This window comes from Balaenoptera ricei, chromosome 5, assembly GCF_028023285.1.
Source record: "Balaenoptera ricei isolate mBalRic1 chromosome 5, mBalRic1.hap2, whole genome shotgun sequence".
Taxonomy (NCBI): domain Eukaryota; kingdom Metazoa; phylum Chordata; class Mammalia; order Artiodactyla; family Balaenopteridae; genus Balaenoptera; species Balaenoptera ricei.
In genome coordinates, this window is record NC_082643.1 from 123103737 (window position 1) to 123126410 (window position 22674).

General features: G+C 36.4%; 1 pseudogene; it reads right to left on the reverse strand.

Annotated features, from left to right (window-relative positions):
- Positions 1-20292, reverse strand: part of LOC132366281 (large ribosomal subunit protein uL22-like) — a 37453-nt pseudogene extending 17161 nt beyond the window's left edge.
- Between the last annotated feature and the right edge of the window lie 2382 nt (positions 20293-22674).

A 22674-nucleotide genomic window follows, 5' to 3' on the forward strand; every position in this document is an offset into this window, starting at 1 on the left:
GGCTGTTTGTAGTATGGATGCCTGCTTCCTCTTTCCTCAGTGTGTGCTGGATGTTATCCTCTTGATGGGGGGTGTTACTGGTGTTGTGGTGACCAGAGCCTGCACTGGATGTTGAGCAGAGTCTCTTCTTTGCTATACGGTTGTCACAGCCCTTTCAGGGGCAGGGTCTGCTCCCTAGTTGTTGGATTAGAAGCCCACAGATCCATTTCTGAGCTGTGTTATGAGGTAGGAGGAATTAGCGCTCTCCCACTGGGAGAGGAGCCACTGTGTATTCCTCTACTGGAGGTGTCCTCTGGGGATTGCGCTCTGTGGTGTGACCTGTCACCCGTAGCGTGGGCTCACAAAGTACACTGTTTTTGGCACTACCCTCAGCTCTGCCTCAACCATGGCAATTCCAGAAATTGGCCCTGGTGTCCCTTAGGTGTTTTTTTCACGAAGACACCAGTGCAGATCCATAGGAGCAGATCCACTGAAGTCAGGTTCCAGGACCGGAGTAGTCATGCACCTGGACCCACCGTGGGAGCTATGGAATCAGCCTAGACCCTGGCCCTGCCTCCATGTGTGTATGCCCTCTAGACCTACAGCTGCTAAGGCCAGACCCGTCCCAGCCATGGGAGCACCCATTTTCCACTTGGATGTCCTGCAGATGCTAGGTTAGAAAGCCACTTGTGGTGGCATAAATCCAGGGGTTGCACAGCCACAGGGAGAAGGCTCAGATTTCAGCCCTACTTCCTGAGTTGCATGGCCCCTGGGGATAAGCTCTGATTTCAGCCCCACCGCCACGTGTGGACAACTCACTGGCACTTGTGCACTCCCAGAGCTCATAGAGGTGGCTCTGAGCAGGCTGAGAGTGTGCTGAGGAAGAGGCTGCTATGGCAGGGCCTGCCCCTGCCTTCTCACACCTCTTAACAATGGTACTTCGCTTCTATGGGCCCGGGGTTCTTCCGTGTACACCCCCCAGTTGTGGCCATACTACACTCCAGCCCCTTCAGGCTGTCTCCATGCAACCAGCCCCATTCCTTTCCCCAGGTCTGTCATCTAAAACCCGAGTTTCAGTGCCCAGCCCCCGCCTGCATCAGCAGACATGTGTCTCAGGCTGGGGAGTGCAGGAGAGTGGCACGGACCATCTGTGCAGGTCTCTTTCTGTTCTGCCTGTCACAAAGTGGTTGCTGCACTCTTCTTTGAGCCTCTGAGGCTCTCTTTCTCTCCTGGCTGATCTCCCTGCTGGTGAGGGGGCTTCCCAGTGTGAAGGAACCTTTCCTCTTTCGCAGGTCCATCCTAGGGGTGCAGGTTGCATCCTGCTTCCTATTTTTTCTTTTTTCTTTTGTCCTACCCAGTTACATGGAGATCTTTCTTGCACTTTTAGGTGTCTGAGATCTTCTGCTAACTCTCAGTAGGTATTCTTTGAGAATTGTTCCACATTTAGATGTATTTTTGATGTATTTGTGGGAGGAGTTGACTTCCATGTCCTTCTATTCTGTCATCTTGATTGAACCCTCCCCCTGCTTTACTTTTGTTTGAATTTGTCTGATATACTTTCCATTCCTTTACTTTTACTTTTAGCCTTTTTTACTTCAGCCTTTCTGAATCATTCCCTTTTAAGTACATCTCCTATATATGATAAAGAGTTGAATTCCACTTTAAAGCCAACCTTATTTTTTAACAGGTAAATTGATTCCATTTGCATTTATTAATATAACCAACATTTTTTATCTCCATATTTTTAATATTTCAAGTTATATTTACTATGTGTCTTTCATTAAATGTTCTCTTTTGTTTATTTTATTTTGAACTTTTTGGTTTTTAGGAAGGTGTGTATTTTTGTTCTAGTAGTGATCTTTATTCTAATACTTTTATATAATTCCCTAGTCCCTTTTTTCTTTACTTGGGCATTTACTGTTAAGTTTATTATCTTTAAAAAATATTCTTCAACTGTCATCTGTTATTTATGGGCCAATTCATGAGACAATTACATCTTCTTTCCCTTATTCCATTTTTTGGTTGTCAAACATATATTTATATGCTTTTCTTCTACCTTTATTTTAGTGATAAATGCTCACTGTTTTTTACAGAAGTCTCCCTGATCATCTCTGAAATTCATTTTCTTATTGATTCCTCAGAAAGGATATGTAGATAAAATACATCTTTGAGTTATTGCATGTTTAAAACTATTTTTTCAATGACCTTGATACAGACTTTATTCTTTGCTTAGTATGTTGCTGTTGAAAAGCAGAGTTACACCAACCTGATTTCTTTCCTTGGTAAGTGACCTTGTGTATTTGCCTGGAGGCACAGTGTATCCTTTATTTTTTTCTTATCTTTAAAGTCCAATAGTTTTACTAGAATGTGAGTTATAATTGAACTTCTGGGATCAATACTGTCAGGTATTTAGTGGAAACATGGGCCCTTTCAACATGTAGATTTAAGGATATGTGTGTTTAGAAAATTTTTCTTTAAGCATAGTTTAAAATGTTCTCTTTAACTGTATTTTTGCCTATATAAGGACTCAAATTATATATTATATATATAATAGATCTTCTGTCCCTCTCTTTTATTTCTATCACTTACTTTCTTCTACCTTGTTGATAGTTCCTCACTTCTGTATATTTATTTATTTTTAATTCCAATATTATTGGGATATAATTGACATACAGCACTGTATAAGTTTAAGGTGTACAGCGTAATTTTTTTTTTATACATGTATTTATTTATTTATTTTTGGCTTCATTGGGTCCTCATTGCTGTGCACAGGCTTTCTTTAGTTGCAGTGAGCAGGGGCTACTCTTCATTGTGGTGCGCTGGCTTCTCATTGTGGTGGTTTCTCTTGCTGTGGAGCATGGGCTTTAGGTGCATGGGTTTCAGTAGTTGTGGCATGCGGGCTCAGTAGTTGTGGCACGTGAGCTCTAGAGCACAGGCTCAGCAGTTGTGACATATGGGCTTAGTTGCTCCGTGGCATTTAGGATCTTCCCGGACCGGGGCTCGAACCCATGTCCCCTGCATTGGCAGACAGATTCTTAACTACTGTGCCACCAGGGAAGCCCCAGAGTAATGGTTTGACTTACATATATTGCAAAAAGATTGCCACTGTAAGTTTAGTTAATATCCATCATCTAATATAGATACAAAAAAAGAAAAAAGTTTCCCTTGTGATGAGAATTTTTAGGATATTGTCTTAGCGACTTTCATATATACCATGCAGCAGTATTAACTATAGTTATCATCTTGTACATTACATCCCTAGTACCTATTTATTTTTAACTGAAAGCTTGTAACTTTTTATTACCTGAATCAAATTCCCCAGCCCCTTACCCCCACCTCTGGTAACCACAAATTTTTACTTATTTTTTGTTTGTTTGTTTGTTCATTTTTGTTCTTTTAAATTTCACATATAAATGAGATCATTTAGTATTTGTCTTTGTCTGACTTATTTCCCTTAGAATAATGCCCTCACAATCCACCCACGTTGTCCCAAACAGAAGGATTTCCTTCTTTTTTAGGGCTGAATACTATTCAATTGTATATATATACACAAACCACATTTTTATCCATTCACCTGTCCATGGACAATTTAGGTTGTTTTCATGTCTTGGCTATTGTGAATAATGCTGCAATAAACATTGGGGTATAGATATTTCTTCAACATAGTGATTTTCTTTAGATATATACCAGAGGTTGAATTGCTGGGTCATACGGTAGTTCTAGTCTTAATTTCTTGAGAGACCTCCATATTGTTTTCCATAATGGTTGCATCAGTTTACACTCCCACCAACAGTGCACAAGGGTTCCCTTTTCTCTACATCCTCACTACATTAGTTATCTCTTGTCTTTTTGATGATGGCCATTATAACAAGTGTAAGGCGATATCTAATGTGGTTTTAATTTGTATTCTCCTGATGATTACTAATGTTAAGCACCTTTTCATGTAACTGTTGACCATTTGAAAACCTTCTTTGGAAAATGTCTATTCAAGTCCTTTGCCTGTTTTTAAATTGGATTAGTTGTTTTTCTGCTATTGAGTTGTATTAGTTTTTTATATATTTTGGATATTAACCACTTATCACGTATATGATTTTCCAATATTTTCTCCCATTTTTTAGGTTGCCTTTTCATTTTCTGGATTTTTTTTCTTTTGCTGTATAGAAGCTTTTTAGTTTGATATAGTCCTTTTATTTTGTTGCTTATGCTTTAGGTGTCATATCCAAAAACATCATTGTCAATACCCATGTCAAGGGGCTTTTTCTCTGTTTTCTTCTAGGAGATTTATGGTTTCCACTCTAATATTTAAGTATTTATTCTGAATTATTTTTTGTTAGTGGTGTGAGATAGGGGTCTAGTTTCATTCATTTACATGGAATATTTCATTTTCCCAGCACCGTTTATGGAAGAGACTGTCTTTTCTCCACTGTGTATTCTTGGCTTCCTTGTCAAATATTAGTTGACTGTGTTTGCTTGGATTTGTTTCTCAGCTCACGATTCTGTTCCATTTGTCTATGTGCCTATTTTTATACCAGTACAATACAGTTTTGATTAGCTTTGTACTATGCTTTGAATTCAGCAAATGAATGCCTCCACCTTTTTTCTTCTTTCTCAGGATGGCTTTTCACTATTCATAGTCTTTTGTGGTTGCATACAAACTTTAGAATTGTTCTACTTCTGTAAAAAAAAAAAAAAAAGAAAAAGATGTTGAAATCTTGACAGGGATTGCATTAAATCTATAGATGGCTTTGGGTAGTATGGAAATTTTAACAGTGCTAATTATTTCAATTCATGACCATAAGATATCTTTCCATTTATTTGAGTCTTCAATTTCTTTCATCAAATTCCTGTAGTTTTTAGAGTAGGGATCTTTCACCTCCATGGTTAAATTTATTTCTAAATATTTTTATTGTTTTTGATTCTATTGTAAATGAGATCATTTATTTCTTTTTCAGATAATCCCTCATTGGTATATAGAAAAACTACTGATATTTGTATGTTAATTTTGTACCCTGCAACTATACTAAATTTATTCATTAGATCTAACAGGTTTTTGGTGGAGTCTTTAGCATTTTCTATATATAAAATCATGTCATTAACAAACAGAGACAATTTTACTTCTTCCTTTCCAATTTGGGTACATTTTCTTTTTCTTTTTCACCTGATTCTTCTGGCCAGGAATTCCAATTCTATGTTGAATAAAAGTGGTAAGAGTGGTCAATGGTCAACCTTGTCTTGTTTCTGATCTTAAATGAAAAGCTTTCAGCTTTTTACTATTGAGGATGATGTTAACTGTGGGCTTGTCATATATGGCCTTTATTATATGGAGGTTTGTTCCCTTTCTACTCACTTTGTTGACATATTTTATCATAAATGGATGTTGAATTTTGTGAAATGCTTATTTCTACACCTATTGAGATAATCATATGGTTTTCATTCTTGATTTTGTTAATGTGGTGTATCAAATTGATTTGTAGAGGTTCAACTAAACTTAAACTTGAATACCTGGAATAAATTCTACTTTATCATTGTGTAAAATCCATTTATTGTGATGCTAAATTGGATTCACTAATATTTTGTTAAGGATTTTTACATCTATACACATGATGGAGATTGGTCTGTAATTTTCTTTTCTTGTAGTGTCCTTGTCTGGTGTTGGCATCAGGGTAATTCCAGCCTCATAAAATGATTTTGAAAGTGTTCCTTTCCCATCTATTTTTTTGGAAATGTTTAAAAATAATTGGTATTAATTTCCTTTAATGTTTGGTAGAATTCACCAGTGAAACCATTTGGTCCTGGGCTTAAATTTGTTGGGGGATTTTTGATCCCTAATTCAATATCCTTACTTGAAATTGGCCTGTTCAAATTTATTTATTTATTCATGATTCAATCTTGGTAGGTTGTATGTTTCTAAGAATTTATTCATGTTTTCTAGGTTGTCAAGTTTGTTGGCATATTCACAGTCACCTCTTATAATTCTTTGTATTTCTGTGGTATCACTTGTAATGTCTCCTCTTTCGTTTATAATTTTTTTGTACAAATTTTAAGATTTTTTGCTCTATTTCTGTGAAAAATGCCATTGGTAATTTGATAGGGATTGCATTAAATCTGTAGGTTCCCTTAGGTACTATAGTCATTTTGAAAATATTGATTCTTCCAATCCAAGAACAAGGTATATATTTCCATCTGTTTGTGTCATCTTTGATTTCATTCATCAGCATCTTATAGTTTTAGGAGTATAGGTCTTTTGTCTCCTTAGGTAGGTTTATTCCTAGGTATTTTATTCTTTTGGATGCAATGGTAAATGGGGTTGTTTCTTGAATTTCTCTTTCTGATCTTTCATTGTTAGTGTATAGAATGCAACAGATTTCTGTGTATTAATTTTGTATCCTGCAACTTTACCAAATTCATTGATGAGCTCTAGTAGTTTTCTGGTAGCATCTTTAGGATTTTCTATGTATAGTATCATGTCATCTGCAAACAGTGACAGTTTTACTTCTTCTTTTCCAATTTGGATTCCTTTTATTTTTCATCTCTGATTTTCATGGCTAGGACTTTCAAAACTATGTTGAATAAAAGTGGCAAGACTGGACATCTTTGTCTTGTTCCTGATTTTAGAGGAAATGCTTTCAGTTTTTCACCATTTAGTATGCTGTTAGCTGAGGCTTTGTCATATATGGCCTTTAATATGTTGAGGTAAGTTCTCTCTGCCCACTTTCTGGAGAATTTTTTATCATAAATGGATGTTGAATTTTTCAAAAGCTTTTTCTGCATCTATTGAGATGATCATATAGTTTTTATTCTTAAATTTGTTACTGTGGTGTATCACACTGATTGATTTGTGGATTGAAAAATCCTTGCATCCCTGGGATAAATCCAACTTGATCCTGGTGTATGATCCTTTTAATGTATTGTTGGATGTGGTGTGCTAGTTTTTTGTTGAGTATTTTTGCATATATATTCATCAGTGACATTGACCTGCAATTATCCTTTTTTGTGGTATCTTTGTCAGGTGTTGGTATCAGGGTGATTGTGGCCTCATAGAATGAGTTTGGGAGTGTTGCATCCTTGGCAATTTTTTGGAAGAGTTTCAGATGGATAGGTGTTAACTCTTCTCTAAGTGTTTGATATAATTTGCCTGTGAAGCCATATGGTCCTGGGTTTTTGTTTGTTGGGAGTTTTTAAATCATATATTCAATTTCAGTACTTGTGATTGATCTGTTCATATTTTCTATTTCTTCCTGGTTCAGTCTTGGAAGATTGTACCTTTCTAAGAATTTGTCATTACTTCTAGGTTGTCCATTTTATTGGCATACAGTTACTTGTAGTAGTCTCTTATTATCCTCTGTATTTCTGTGGTGTCTGTTGTAACTCCTCCTTTTCATTTCTAATTTTATTGATTTGAGCCCTCTCCCTTTTTTGATTGATGAGTCTGACCAAAGGTTTATCAATTTTCTTTATCTTTTCAAAGAACCAACTTTTAGTTTCATTGATCTTTTCTATTGTCTTCCTCATCTCTATTTCATTTATTTCTGCTCTGATGTTTATGATTTCTTTCCTTCTACTAACTTTGTTGTTTGTTTTTTTTTTATTGTTGTTGTTGTTCTTCTTTCTCCAGTTGCTTTAGGTGGAAAGCTAGCTTGTTTATTTGAGATTTTTTGTTTTGTTTCGTTTCTAAGGTAAGATCGTATTACAATAAACTTCCCTCTTAGAACGGGTCTGCCACGTCCCATAGATTTTGGATCTTGGTGCTTTCATTTTCATTTGTCTCTAGGTATTTTTTGCTTTCCTCTTTGATTTCTTTGGTGATTCATTGGTTTCTTAGTAGCATATTGTTTATACTTAATTTCTTCAGCGATCCATTGATTGTTTAGTAGCATATTGTTTAGTCTTCAGGTGTTTGTGTTTTTATAGTTTTTTTCATGTAGTTGATTTCTAATCTCATAGTGTTGTGGTTGGAAAAGATGCTTGATATGATTTCAATTTTCTTAAATCTACTGAGGCTCACTTTGTGGCCCAGCATGTGATCAATCCTGGAGAATGCTGCATGTGCACTTGAGAAGAATGTATATTCTGCTGCTTTTGGATGGAATGCTCTATAAATATCAATTAAATCTATCTGGTCTAATGTGTCATTTAAAGCCTGTGTTTCCTTATTGATTTTCTCTCTGGCTGATCTGTCCATTGGTGAAAGTGGGCCGTTAAAGTCTCCCACTGTTATTGTGTTACTGTCAATTTTACCTTTTATGACTGTTAGTATTTCCCTTATTTATTGAGGTGCTCCTATGTTGGGTGCATATATATTTACAATTGTTATATCTTCTTCTTGGATTGATCCCTTGATTATTCTGTAGTGTCTTTCTTTGTCTCATAACAGTCTTTATTTTAAAATCTATTTTGTCTGATATGAGTATTGCTACTGCAATTTTTGTTTGATTTCCATTTGCATGGATTACCTTTTTTCATCCTCTCACTTTCCATCTGTATGTGTCCCTTGATCTGAAGTGAGTCTCTTGTAGATAGCATATATATATGGGTCTTGTTTTGGTATCCATTCAGCCAGTCTAGCTCTTTTGGTTGGATCATTTAATCCATTTACATTTAAGGTAATTATCAATATGTATGATCCTATTGCCATTTTCTTAATTGTTTTAGATTTGTTTTTGTAGGTCTTTTTTCTTCCCTTCCTTTTTTGTTCTCTTGTGAAATGATTACTAACTTTATGTTGTGTTTGGATTCCGTTTTCTTTTTTGTGTGTGTACCTGTTGTAGATTTTCAGTTTGTTAACATGAGGATTTGATATAGCAGTCTATATATAAACAAGATTATTTTACGTTGCTGATCTTTTAATGTCAAATGCATTTCCAATATCCTGCATTTGTGCTCTCCTCTTCTCACAGTAGCTAGTTTTGATATCATATTTGTGTTCAGATGTTTTCCTACCTTTACTTTATATTTGCCTTTCTGGTAAGCTTTCATTCATAATTTTCTGGTTTCTAGTAATGGCCTTTTCTTTTCTGCTTAGAGAAGTTCTTTAACATTTGTTGCAAATCTGGTCTGGTGGTGCTGAATTCTCTTAGTTTTTGTCTGACTGTAAAGCTGTTTATTTCTCCATCGAATCTGAATGAGAGCCTTGCCAGGTAGAGTATTCTTAGTTGAAGGTTCTTCTCTTTTATCACATTAAATTTATCATGCCTGCAGGTAAGTTTATCATGCCTTCTGGCCTGCAGAGTTTCTGCTGAGAAATCAGCTGATAACCTTATGGGAGTTCCATTGTATGTTATTTGTTGCTTTTCTCTTGTTGTTTTTAATATTTTTTCTTTGTCTTTCATTTTTCTCAGTTTGATTACTATGTGTCTTGGCATGTTCCTCCTTGGGTTTATCCTGCCTGGGACTCTGCACTTCCTGGACTTGGGTGACAGTTTCCTTTCCATGTTAGGGAATTTTTCAGCTACTATCTCTTCAAATATTTTCTCATGTCCTTTCTCTCTCTCTTCTCCTCTGGGGCCCCTATAATGTGAATTTGGTGCATTTAATGTTGTCCCAGAGGTCTCTTAAATTGTCTTCATTTCTTTTCATTCTTTTTTCTTTATTCTGTTCCATGGCAGTGATTTCCACTATTCTGTCTTCCATCTCATTTATCCATTCTTCTGCCTCAGTTCCTCTGCTATTAATTCCTTCTAGTGTATTTTTTATTTCCATTATTGTATTTTTCATTTTTATTTTTTTGTTCTGTAGTTCTTCTAGGTTTTAAACATTTCTTGTATCTCCACAATCTGTGTCTCCATTCTTTTTCTGAGATCTTGGATCATCTTCACCATCATTACTCTGAATTTTTTTTCCAGTAGATTGCCTATCTCCACTTCACTTAGTTCTTCTGGGCTTTTATCTTGTTTCTTTGTCTGGGACCTATTCCTATGCCATCTCATTTTGTCTATCATTCTGTGATTGTGTTTTCCATTCTGCAGGCTACAGGGTTGTAGTTCTTGCTTCTGCTTTCTGCCCTCTGGTGGATAAAACTGTCTATGAGGTTTGTGCAGGCTTACTGTTGGGAAGGTCTTGCTCTTGCCCACTGGTGGGTGGAACTGCGTCTTGTCACTCTGGTGGGCAGGGCCGTGTCAGGGGGTGTGTTTATTGGGCAGCTGTGGGCTCAGGAAGATTTTAAGCGGCCTGTCTGCTATGGGGTGGGGCTGTGTTCCCACCCTTTTGGTTGTTTGGCCTGAGGCATCCCAGCACTGGAGCCTACAGGCTGTTCTGTGAGGCTGGTTCTTGGGGGGCGGGGGGCCTCCATGGTGTTCACTCCAATGAGTACTTACCAGCACTCCCACTGCATGTGTCTTTGTCCCTGCAGTGAGCCACAGCCACCCCTCACCTCTGCAGGAGACCCTCCAGTACTAGTAGGTATGTCTGGCCCAGTCTCTTATGAAGTCACTGCTTTTTTCCTGGGTCCTTGTGTGCACTAGACCATGAGTGTGCCCTCCAAGAGTGGAGTTTCTGTTTTCCTCATCCTGTGGAATTCCTGCAATCAAACCCCATTGGTCTTCAAAACCAGATTCTCTGGGGGCACCTCCTTCCATTGCCAGACCCCAAGGCTAGGAAGCCTGACATGGGGCTTAGGACTTTCACACCTGTGAGAATACTTCTGTGGTATAATTATTTTCCAGTTTGTGGGTTGCCCACCTGGTGGGTATGGGATTTGATTTTATCATGATTGGGCCCCTTCTACTGTCTCATTGTGGCTTCTTCTTTTTCTTTGGGTGTAAGGTCCCTTTTTTGGCAGTTTCCAGTGTTTTTGTTTTGTTTTGCTTTGTTTTATCAATGGTTGTTCAGCAGTTAGTTGTGATTTTGGTGTTTTTGTAAGAAGGGGTAAGCTCACATCCTTCTACTCTGCTGTCTTATAATTTTGTTTATTTGGATACTTTGTCTTTTTGTTTGCTTGTTTGTTTAGTCTAGTTAAAGATTTGTCAATTATATCTATCTTTTCAGAGAACAAACTCTTAAGTTTGTAAATTCTATTTCATTTTCTATTCTCAAAGTTATTTATTTCTGCTCTCATCTTTATTATTTCTTTCCTTATGCTAACTTTGTGCAGAATTTGTTCTTATTTTCTACTTACTTGAGGTATACATTTAGGCTGTTCATTTGAGAACCTTCCATTTTCTTGAATATACACTTATAGTTATAAACTTCTCTTAGAACTCCTTTTGTAGCATCCCATAAGTTTTGGTATGTTGTGTTTCTGTTTTCCTTTTGCTTAAGATACTTGATTTCTCCCTTAATTTATTTCTTTATCCATTAGTATTCAGGAGACTGTTTTCTAATTTCCTTGTATTTGTAATTTTTACAGTTTTCTTCCTATTCTTTCTTTCCATATATTGCAAGGTTTTTTTAATTGATGTAGTTGATTTATTTTATTTTGTCAGTTTCAGGTATATAGCATAGTGATTCAGACAATTTCTTCTGATTGCATTCCATTATAGTTTATTACAAGATAATAAACATAATTCCCAGTGATGTACAGTAAATACTTGTTGTTTATAATTTTATGTGTAATAGTTTGTATCTGTTAATCCTACACTCCCAATTTGTCCCTCTCTCTCTCACCTTTGGTAACCATACTTTGTTTTCTATGTCTGTGAGTCTGTTTCTGTTTTGTACATAAATTCATTTGTATTATTTTTTAGATTCCACATTTAAGTGATATCATATACTATTGTTCTTTTTCTGGCAGACTTACTTCACTAAGTAGAATATCTTCTAGCTCCATCCATGTTGCTGCAAATGTCAATATTTCATTCTTTTTATGGCTGAGTAATATTCAATGGTGTATATATACCACATCTTCTTACATCAATCATCAACTGATGGGCACTTGGGTTGTTTCCATGTCTTGGCTATTTTAAATAGAGCTGCTGTGAACATTGGTGTGCATGTATCTTTTCCAATTAAGATATTTTTTACAGATATATACTGAGATATGTTACTACTGGATTATACAGTAGTCTATTTTTTAGGTGTTTTTTTTTTTTTTGAACTCTCCATAATGTTTTCCATAGTGGCTATACAAATTTACATTTCCACCAACAGTATAGGAGGATGCCCTTTTATCCACAGCCTCTCCAGCATTTATTATTTATAGACTTTTTCATGACAGCCATTTTTACCAGTGTGAGGTAATACCTCATTGTGGTTTTGATTTGCATTTCTCTAATAATTAGTGATGTCAAGCATCTTTTCATGTGCCTGTTGGCCATCTGTGTGTCTTTGAAAAATGTTTATTTAGGTCTTCTGCCCATTTTATTTTGATTGGGTTATTTATTTTTTCAATATTGAGTTGCATGAACTGTTTGTATATTGGGTATTAACCCATTGGTCACATCGTTCGCAAATATTTTCTTCCATTCCATAGGTTTTCTTTTCATTTTGCTAATGGCTTCCTTTGCTGTGCAAAAGATTTTAAGTTGGTTTAGGTCCCATTTATTTATTTTTGCTTTTATTTATTTTGCCTTGAGAGACTGGTCTAGGAAAATATTGCTACGATTCGCGTCAGAGAATGTTTTGCCTATGCTCTCTTCTAGGAGTTTTATGGTGTTATTTTTTACACTCTTTAAACCATTTTGATTTTATTTGTGTATATTGTATGAGGGAGTGTTCTAATTTCATTGATTTACATGTAACTGTCCAGCTTTTCCAATACCACTTATTGAAGAGACTGTCTTTTCTCCATTGTATATCCTTGCCTCCTTTGTTATAGACTATTTGACCATAGGCGCATGGTTTATTTCTTGGCTCTCCATTCTCTTCCATTGATCTATATGTCTGTTTTTGCACCAGTTCCACACTGTTTTGATTAATGTAGTTTTGTAGTATAGTCTGAAGTCTAAAAGGATTATTCTTCCAGCTTTGTTCTTTTGGCTCAGGATTGCTTTGGCATTTTTGGGTCTTTTGTGGTTCCATATAAATTTTAGGATTATTTTTTCTAGTTCTGTGAAGACTGTCATTGGTATTTTGATAGGAATTGCATTAAATCTGTAGATTGTTTGGGGCAGTACAGCCATTTTAGCAATATTAACTCTTCCAGTTCAAGAGTTTGGGATATCTTTCTATTTCTTTGAATCATCTTCAATTTCCTTTAGCAGTGTTTGTCTTTCACCTCCTTGGTTAAGTTTATTCCTAGATATTTCATTTTTTGACACAATTTTAAATGTTTTTTATTTTTTTAACTTTCTCTTTCTGGATATTTCATTATAAGTGTAAAGAAATGCAACAGATGTTTGTATACTAATCTTGTATCCTGCTACCTTGCTGAGTTGATTTATTAGTCCTAATAGTTTTGTGTGGAGCCTTTAGGGTCTTATTTAGAGTATCATGTTATCTGCACATAGTGACAGTTTTACCTCTTCCTTCCAATTTGTATACCTTTTATTTCTTTTTCTTTTCTGACTGCTGTGGCTAGGATTTCCAATACTGTATTGAATAAAACCGCTGAGAGTGGGCATCCTTGTCCTGTTGCTGAATTCAGCAGGAAGGCTTTCAGCTTTTCACCAATGAGTATGATGTTAGCTATGGGTTTGTCATAAATGGTCTTCATTATGTCGATATATGTTCCCTCTATACTCACTTTGGTGAAAGTTTTTATCATAAATGGATTTTAAATTTTGTCAAATGTTTTTTTCTGCACCTGTTGAGATAATCATTTGGTTATTGTCTCTCTTTTTGTTAATGTGGTGTATCACGTTGATTGCTTTGCATGCATTGAACCATTCTAGTATCCCTGGAATGAGTCCAAAATGATAATGATGTATGATACATTTTATGTATTGTTGGATTCAGTTTGCTAGTATTTTGTTGGGGATTTTGGCATCTATATTCATCAAAGATATGGCTTGTAAATTTTTTTTTTTTGTAGTGTCTGACTGATTTTGGTATTAGGGTGATGAAAATGAATTTGGGCATGTTCCCTCCCCTTCAGTTTTTTGGAATAGTTTGGGAAGGATAGATATGTTGTTCTTTGCATACTTGATAGAATTCCCCAGTAGACATTCTGTCCTGGAATTTTGTTTGCAGGGAGTATTTTTATTACAGATAATATTTCATTTCTAGTGAACAGACTGTTCAAACTATCTGTTTCTTCCTGACTCAGTTTTGGCAGGGAACCTCTAGCAACTCATCCATTTCTTCTAGGTTGTCGAATTTGTTGGCATATAACTGTTCATAGTATTCTATTATAATTCTTTTGTATTTCTGTGGTATCAGTTGCTATTTCCCCTCTTTCATTTCTAATTTTGTTTATTTAGGTCCCCTCTCTTTTCTTCTTGGTGGTCTGGTGAAAGATTTGTTAATTTTGTTTATCTTTTCAAAAAATCAGCTCTTGGTTTTATTCATCTTTTGACTTTGATTATTTATTTCCTCTCAGATCTTTATTATTTCCTTCCTTCTGCTGATTTTGGTTCTTGTTTTTTCTTTTTCTGATTCTTTTAGATGGTAGGTTAGGTTATTTATTTGAGATTTTTCTTGTTTCTTGAGTAAGGTCTGTAGTACTATGAACTTCCCTCTTAGGACTGCTTTTGCAGCATCCCATCGATTTTGTAAAGTTGTGTTTTCATTTTCATTTGTCGCATGGTATTTTCTGATTTCTTCTTTGATTTCATCATTGAGCCATTGGTTTTTTAGTAGCATCTTGTTTAGTTTCCATGTAATTTTTCCCCCCATTTTTCTTTCTGTGGTTGTTTTCTAGCTTTATACCATTCTGGTCAGAAAATATGCTTGAAATAATTTCTATACTCTTGAATTTGTGAGGCTTGCTTTGTGACCTAGTTTGTGGTCTATCCTAGAGAACATTCTATATTTGCTTGAAAGTATGTGCGTTCTGATTTTAGGGGGATATAGTGTCCTGCAGATATCAACTAAGTCCAACTGGTCTATTGTGTCATTTAAGACCACAGTTGCCTTATTTATTTTCTGTCTGGATGATCTGTCCATTGATGTCACTGTGGTGTTAAGGTCTCCTACTATTATTGTAGTATTGTCAATTTCTCATTTCATGTCTGCTAGCATTTGTTTTATATATTTAAGCACTCCTATATGGAGTGCATATATGTTAATGTGTGTAATATCCTCTTCCTATATTTATCGCTTTATCATTATATAATGCTCTTTTTTGGTCTTTCTTTATAGTTATTTGTTTTAAAGTTTATTTTGTCTGATATGAGTATTGTTACCCCTGTTTCCTTGTCATTTCTATTTCCATGAAATACCTCTATCCATTCCCTCACTTTCACTATGTGTGTCTTTTGCCCTTAGGTATAGGCAGCATATTGCAGGTTCTTGTTTCCAATTCAATTTGCCACTCTCTGTCTTGAAGTATTTAGTCCATTGACATTTAAAATAATTATTGATAGGCATGTACCTATTGCCATTTTATTCCTTATTTTTTAGTTGTTTTGTAGTTCCTCTTTCTTCATTTCTCCTTTAGATTTTCTTTTTGTGGTTTGATGATTTTCTTTTGTAATAATTGAGTTCATTTTTGGTTTCTGTGAACCTAAGATTTGATTTTGATTTGTGGACCATGGAGTTCAAATATGTGAACCCATTACTGTATCTGCTTGCTTTAGACCGGTAGTCATATAAGTTCAAACACATTCTAAAAGATCTACATTTTCTTCCTCCCCTCCCCCCCTTTATGATTTTGATGTCATATTTCACATCTTCATTCTTATCCTTTTGCTGTTTGTAATGTTATAATTGCTTTTACAATTTTTTTATTGTTTTTAACTCTATACACTTTTTTATTTAAGTAATCTTCAAACCTTTTATATATTTGCCTTTCCTATTGTGATTTCCCCTTTCCTATAACTTCTTGCTTCTTTACTATTTGGAGAAGACCCTTCAATATTTCTTTTAGGGTAGGTTTAGTATTGCTGAACTCTTTTAGTTTCTGCTTATCTGAGAAATTCTTTACCTCTCCTTCTATTCTAAAGGATAGTCTTGCTGCATAGAGTATCTTAGGTTGCAGGTTTTTACGTTTCAGTACTTTGAATAGATCATGCAACTCTCTTCTGGCTTGCAAAGTTTCTGCAGAGAAGTCATCTGATAACCTTACGGGGGTTCCCTTGTAACTGACTCTGTTTTTCTCTTTCTGCCTTTAGTATTCTCTCTTTATCTTTCACTTTTGCCACTTGAATTATGATATATCTGTATGGGTCTGTTTGCATTCATTTTGTCTGGGACCCTCTGTGCTTCCTGTACCTTGATATATGTTTCCTTCTTTAGGTTTGGGAAGCTTTTAGCCATAATTTCTTCAAATACATTTTGATCCCCTTCTATTTCTCTTCTCCTTCTGTATCCCCTATTACATATAGGTTCACATGTTTTATATTTTTCTATAGATCTCGTATGTTGTGTTCACTTTTTTTCATTTGTCTTTCTGTCTGCTGTCTGATAGGGGGATTTCCACTAATCTATATTCCAGATCACTTATTCATTCTTCTTTGTCATTTAGTTGGCTATTCATTGCTTCTAGATTTGTTTTTATCTTGGCAATCAAATTGTCATTTTTTGATTGGTTCATCTGTATAGTTTCTAGTTCCTTGTTACAGTGATCTGCATTTCTATTAATAATCTTTAATTCAGTTAGCATTTGTATTGCCACCTCTTTGAACTCACAATCTAGTAAACTGTTGAACTCTGGTTAATATTTGTTTTAATATATTTCTCTTGTTTTTTTTTTTTAACTGGGAATGGTTCTTCTGCATTTGTGTTTGTTTTTTTTTTAACATAACTTTTTCTGTCTCTGCGAATTTAGGAGAAACAGTTATCTACTCTGGTTTTGAAGGGTGTTTTATGTGGAAGCATCCCTGTGTATACTCTGTGTGTCCAAAGTTTTTGGTGCAAGGGCTGGTTTTGGTATGGATGCCAGCCACGTCTTTCCTCAGGATGTGCTGGTCATTATCCCCTTGATGTGCTGTGGTTTGTTTTGGAGTATCTAGAGCTGTGCAAGTTGCCATGTTGGGCTTCTGCTTAGTGCCTGTTGCTGCCCTGTCAGGGGTGGGGTCTGCTCCCCAGTTGCTGCAGTAGAAACCCTGAAGATTGGGTTTGATCTGGTTGCATTGCCCTTGAATGCATGCTCTGGCTTAAAGGAGATGATTGCTGAAGGAAGTGAGGCTCGTGCAGTAACAGAGGACATTTTCACTAACTGTGTAGCCATCTGTAGTTCTGTTCAGTGGCAGCCCAAGGTCATGCTCTTTTCTCTGTTGTGTTCTTCCCAGATCTAGTGTAAGTCTGTGCCCTTGAGTAGGCTGGTGCTCTGAACTGGGGAGTTGTGCTTGCAGGAATTGAGGTGGCTGCACTGCCATCTAATATCTATGCTGCCTCTGTGGCAGACTTCTCTCAGGATTTGTCTACTGCACTGTGGAGTGGGCAGAGCTAGGGTGCTCTCACTGGAAGACAAACCACTGCATACCTTTGAGCATGCTGGCAATGGTTGCCACAACCTAACCTGGACCACACCCTAGGCCCTCCAGGCTGTCTCTGTGTAGCCAGATTGAGCATTCTCCCAGGCGCTGTCTGCCTGAGATTCAACACTTAATCCTATCATGCTCTTGTTGTGCCACTCCTTGCACATGCTGATGATGGCCACATTCACCCCACCTGGATCACACCCCAGGCACCCTAGTCTGTCTCTGCACAGCTAGGCCAAGTCTCTGCCCATATCTTGCACCAGGCTGTGATGTGGAGTGAGTGGGGCTGGGGTGTTCATGCCTTTGGATTGGGGAGTGTGACAAGGCAGCAGCCACCAGTGTAAGGCTCTTTCCCACCTGACTGTTGGCAAACCAACATGAGTGCACTCCTTGCAAGTAAAGCCTAGGCTTCTCCATCCCTTCTGTCTGTCTCAACGAATTTCCCAGAAGAAAAGGGGCTTGTGTCTTCCATGCAGGACACTGGGTCTGGGATGCCTAGATTTTTGCTTGACTTACCCTCTCTCCCCAAGGCAAAGATTCGTCTGTGCAGACCTTCTCTTCCTTATAGATTCCTCCTAGGGGCTCAGGTCCTGACCTGATGCATTTTTGGTTTGGTTTTTCTTTTTTGTCCTACCCAGTTATGTGGAGATTGTTCTTGCAGCTTTGGTTGTATAGGAGTTCTTCTTCCAGTTTCCACTTCTGCTTAACTTCCCACGAGAATTGTTCCACATGTAGATGTATTTTCAATGTGTTTGTGGGGGGAGGTGAGCTCTGTGTCATCCTACTCCACCATCTTGATCCCCCTCCTCCTCCTGTTATTGATTTCTAGTTTCATGCTATTGGGGTCAGAGTAGATACTTGGTATGAGTTCAATCTTCTTGAATTTGCCAAGGCTTGTCTGTGGCCTAATATATGGTCTATTCTAGAAAATGTTCCATGTATGCTTGAAAAGAATGAGTGTTCTTCTGTTGTTGGATAGACTGTTCTGTATATGTCTATTAGGTTCATTTGTCAATAGTGTTCAAATCTGTTGTTTCCTAACTGATTCTCTGTCTGGATAGTTTATCTATTGTTGAGAATGGGGTATTAAAATCCCCAACTATTATTGTATTGCTGTTTTTATTTCTCATTTTAGTTTTGTTTGCATTTGGTTTATATATTTATTTAGGTGCTCTGTTGTTGGGTGCATAAATGTTTGTAATATTTTTGTTTTACCCCTTTATCATTACATAATGACCTCATCTCTTTTTACCATTTTTAGTTTAAAGTCTATTTTGTCTGATATGGTTACAGCTACCTTTGCTTTTTTACCATTTGCTTGTAATATCTTTTTCCATTCCTTCACTTTCAATCTATGTGTCTTTAAAGCTAAAGTGAGTATTTGTAGACTGTATTTCACTGGATCTTGTTTTTTTCTTTTTATCCATTCAGCTATTCTATGTCTTTTCATTGGAGAATTTAATCCATTTATGTTCAAAGTAATTATTAATAGGTAAGGGTGTACTATTGTCATTTGTTAATTGTTTTGCTTTTGTTTTTTGTTTTTTTGGTAGATTCATTGTTTCTTCTTATCCTGTTGGTTTCTTTCATGATTAGATGACTTTTACTATCTGTACTTTGACTTTTTATCATATTCTTTTTGTATAACTACTACATGTTTTTTCCCCCCCCCTTGGGGTTATAATGAGGCTTATGTAAAATATCTTAAGATTATAATACCCTATTTTAAACTGATAACAACTTAACTTTGATAGCATTCCTAAACTTTACAATTCTCCTTTCCTCCACATTTTAGGTTATTGATGTTGCAGTTCACATATATTATATATATCCAATAATAGATTACTGTAGTTATGGTTATTTTCAATATTTTTTAACTTTTAAACTAGAGTTATAAGTGAATTATGCAATATCATTACCACATTAGACAATCTGACTTTGACTATATATTTACCAGTACCAGTAAATTTTACACTACCTTCATATGTTTTTATGATGTTAATTAGTATCCTTTTACTTCCATTCAAAGAACTCCCTTTAAGATTTCTTTCAAGGCTGTTCTAGTGGTGATGACCTCCCTCAGCTTTCATTGGTTTGGGTAAGCCTTTATTTTTCTTTATTTCTGAAGGACAGCTTGGCTGGGCATAGTGTTCTTGGTTGATAATTTTTAGTATTTTGAATATATTACCACATACCTTTATTATAGTTTAATTTTTTTAATCTTTTTTTTTTATTCTCATCCTCTGTCTCTTGCTCTTGTTTTGGGCATATCTATTCTTCCTTGAATACCCTGTAATTCATTGTCCATTCCTGAGATGTCTTTGTTTTTTTCTTCAGTTTTTGTCCTGAGTTTGTTTAGCATCCATTCATATTTTCCTCTTGTTTTTCCATTTCTATTTTCAGACTTTGAACTTTTGATTTATGCTGTTTTCTCATATCAGCGATTACTTGTTCAATGACATTAAATTCATTTTGGAAAGTCATGTTAGTGTTTATGTGCCTCATATTTTTCTTCTTTCAGGTTTTCATGCACCAAAATATCTTGATAATCATTTTCTGCTTTATAATTATTGGAATTTCTACTAGATGTTGAGTGTCTTTTGTCTTCTGTTCATGTTTATCTGTGTTACATTTTCCTGGAATAGCAATAGCAAAAGGGGAGTTTGGATGACTAACTCAGTTCCTTACTTCATGAGTGCTCTCTAATGTTGCTACAGGGAGTGAAGTTTTTTTAAATAAACAGTTTAAAGTTTTTTTGTTGCTGTTGTTGCTATCCTGTATTTTTCTTAGTTTCAATTCTATGTTGGTTTAGTAGGATATTTTATTTTTACTCACCTTCTTTTTTTCCCTTCACCATCGACCATTCAGGGTTACCTCCTTCTTCCAGGGAAGGAGTGGTACCCTTCTGTAATGGTTATCTATGGATGCATAATAAATCACCCCAAAACTTAATGGCTAAAAATAATATTTGCTTATGATTTTGTGAGTTAGCAGAGAAGAGCTCAGCTGGGACAGCTTCTCTATGCTTCACATGGTATCCACTGGGCTCACTCATGCCAGTGCAATTTGGGATTGAAGATCCAAGATGGCTTTGGTAACCTCTGCTAGGACGACTGGAGGGCTGGGGACTTTCTCCTTGTGGTACTTTATCTTCCTTGTGGCACTTTATCCTCCAGGAATTATCTCCTCTCAAGACCTTTCCACTTCATGTCCTTTTGCATTCATGTAATTTCCAGTGGGGTAGCTTGACTTCTTCACATGGTGGCTCAGAGCTCCAACAGGTCACAAGTCCAAGCTGCAAAGTCTCTTAAGGCCTAACCTCAGAAGTTACATAGTCTCACTTCTTCCACAATCTATATCTCACAGAAAGTCACAATAGGAACCCGGATTGAAAACTCCATCTCTTAGTGGGAAAAATGCAAAGCCATATTGCAAAAAACAAAAAAAAGGGCACAAGGGATGAAAGAGTTGTTATGGCCACCTCTGGGAATGTTTCTCAAGTGCTGGGAATTACTTCTCGAGACTGCTGCCTCTAGTTCCATATACTTCCTGAGCTCCTTCCTTTTGAGTCCTTAGTAGTTCTTTTTCAGATTTACCAGGGCTTAGATATATTTTCAGTATTTTCTGACTTGAAGTGAACCTTCTACTTCTGGAGGTGAACCCTAATTGACACTATATGTGTGCCACTACCACCATGACCCAATTCTACCTGTATTCACCTCTCTTCTTTGTATTCCCTACTAATTTCACTCTGTTCGAGTTCCAGAACCAACTATGCTGCTCTTGGATGATTATTTCCCCTTTAAAAATAAAGTTTGTAGAACTTTTCCCAGTTATGCTGCAAATGACCTAATTGTGGGGCTATAGGCCAACTTCAGAGAGAGAGAGAGGGAGAGAGACAGGGAGGGAGAGAGAGAGATTCAAATTTAAGCAGCTACCATTATCTTATCTAATCTTACAGTGAGACTCTCATAATTTCATAATTACAAATCTGAGATTGAAGCATTGCCTTTCTGTGTCTTTGAGAACACCTCACATATTTATATCTAAGTGCTACCTTAAACATTCTTATATATTCAAAATATATTTTAAAACTCTTATATTTAAGCACTAGGAAAAACTATATGCAGAATTCTCAGAACATCTTTGGTTTAGATGTTCCCTAAGGAAAAAATTTTAATAAGAGAAAATTAAAATAAAAGCAAGAGATGGAGATATTTCCACTGAATGTTGTCTAGATTTTTGCTCAATGTATTAATATATTATTGCATTCCACTGAGCAGTACAAAATGCTTTCCAAGTCTTGGTCAGTCATTCGCCTGGTAATGCCAAGGAAAAGAAATCTGCCAGAATCCTGAGAAAGGCTATTATTTGCCAGGATAGCTTATCTTAAAAAGAACAGTCTTAAAAGCATTTTAGTATTCAAGTAAACATTTTAAAACTTCACTTATGCTCTTTCCAAGACTAAATTGAGAAACATATAATACTTAGTATCTTTTCTGTCTCCTTGAGCCCTGGAACTCCTTTAGCAGGGTGACCTTGGGAAGTTTCTTAAAATTCTTTGCTGCCTTGTCACTGAAACCATCCTTGACAAGATCATGAACAGTCTCAGCAAATCCAGTGGCCAAGTCTTGGTCCTCATCTCACTGAACCTTTTGGCAACATTTGATAAAGTTGGTTCCTCTCTCCCTGACACACTTCCTTAGCTTCAATGACATCACTTCCTTTCTCTCCTTTATCTACACTGATTCCTGCTGATTGATTTCAGAGCCATGGCCTTCAATGTAATAATATACAGACATTTACCAAATGTACATCTCTAGCCCTGGCCTCTTCCTGAGCTACAGACTCATCTCACACACTGTCTGCAATTTACCAGCCTATTTCTTAGGGCTACTGTATCAAATTACCACAAACTTAGTGGCTTAAAATAACAGAAATTAATTGTCTCATAGATCTGGAGGCCAGAAGTCTGAAATCAAGGTGTTGGCAAGGCTGCCTACCCTCCAAATGCCATAGGGAAAAATCCTTACTTGTCTCTTCCAGCTTCTGGAAACTCCAGGCATTCCTTAGCTTGTGGCTGCATAACTCCACTCTCTGCTTCCAACTTCAAATGGCCTTCTCCCTTTCTTTCCTGTGTCTGTGGCTTTTCCTCTTCTGTCTTTTACAAGGACACTTGTCATTAGATTTAGTGCATACCCAAATAATCCAGATCTCTCTTATCTAGAGATCCTTAATT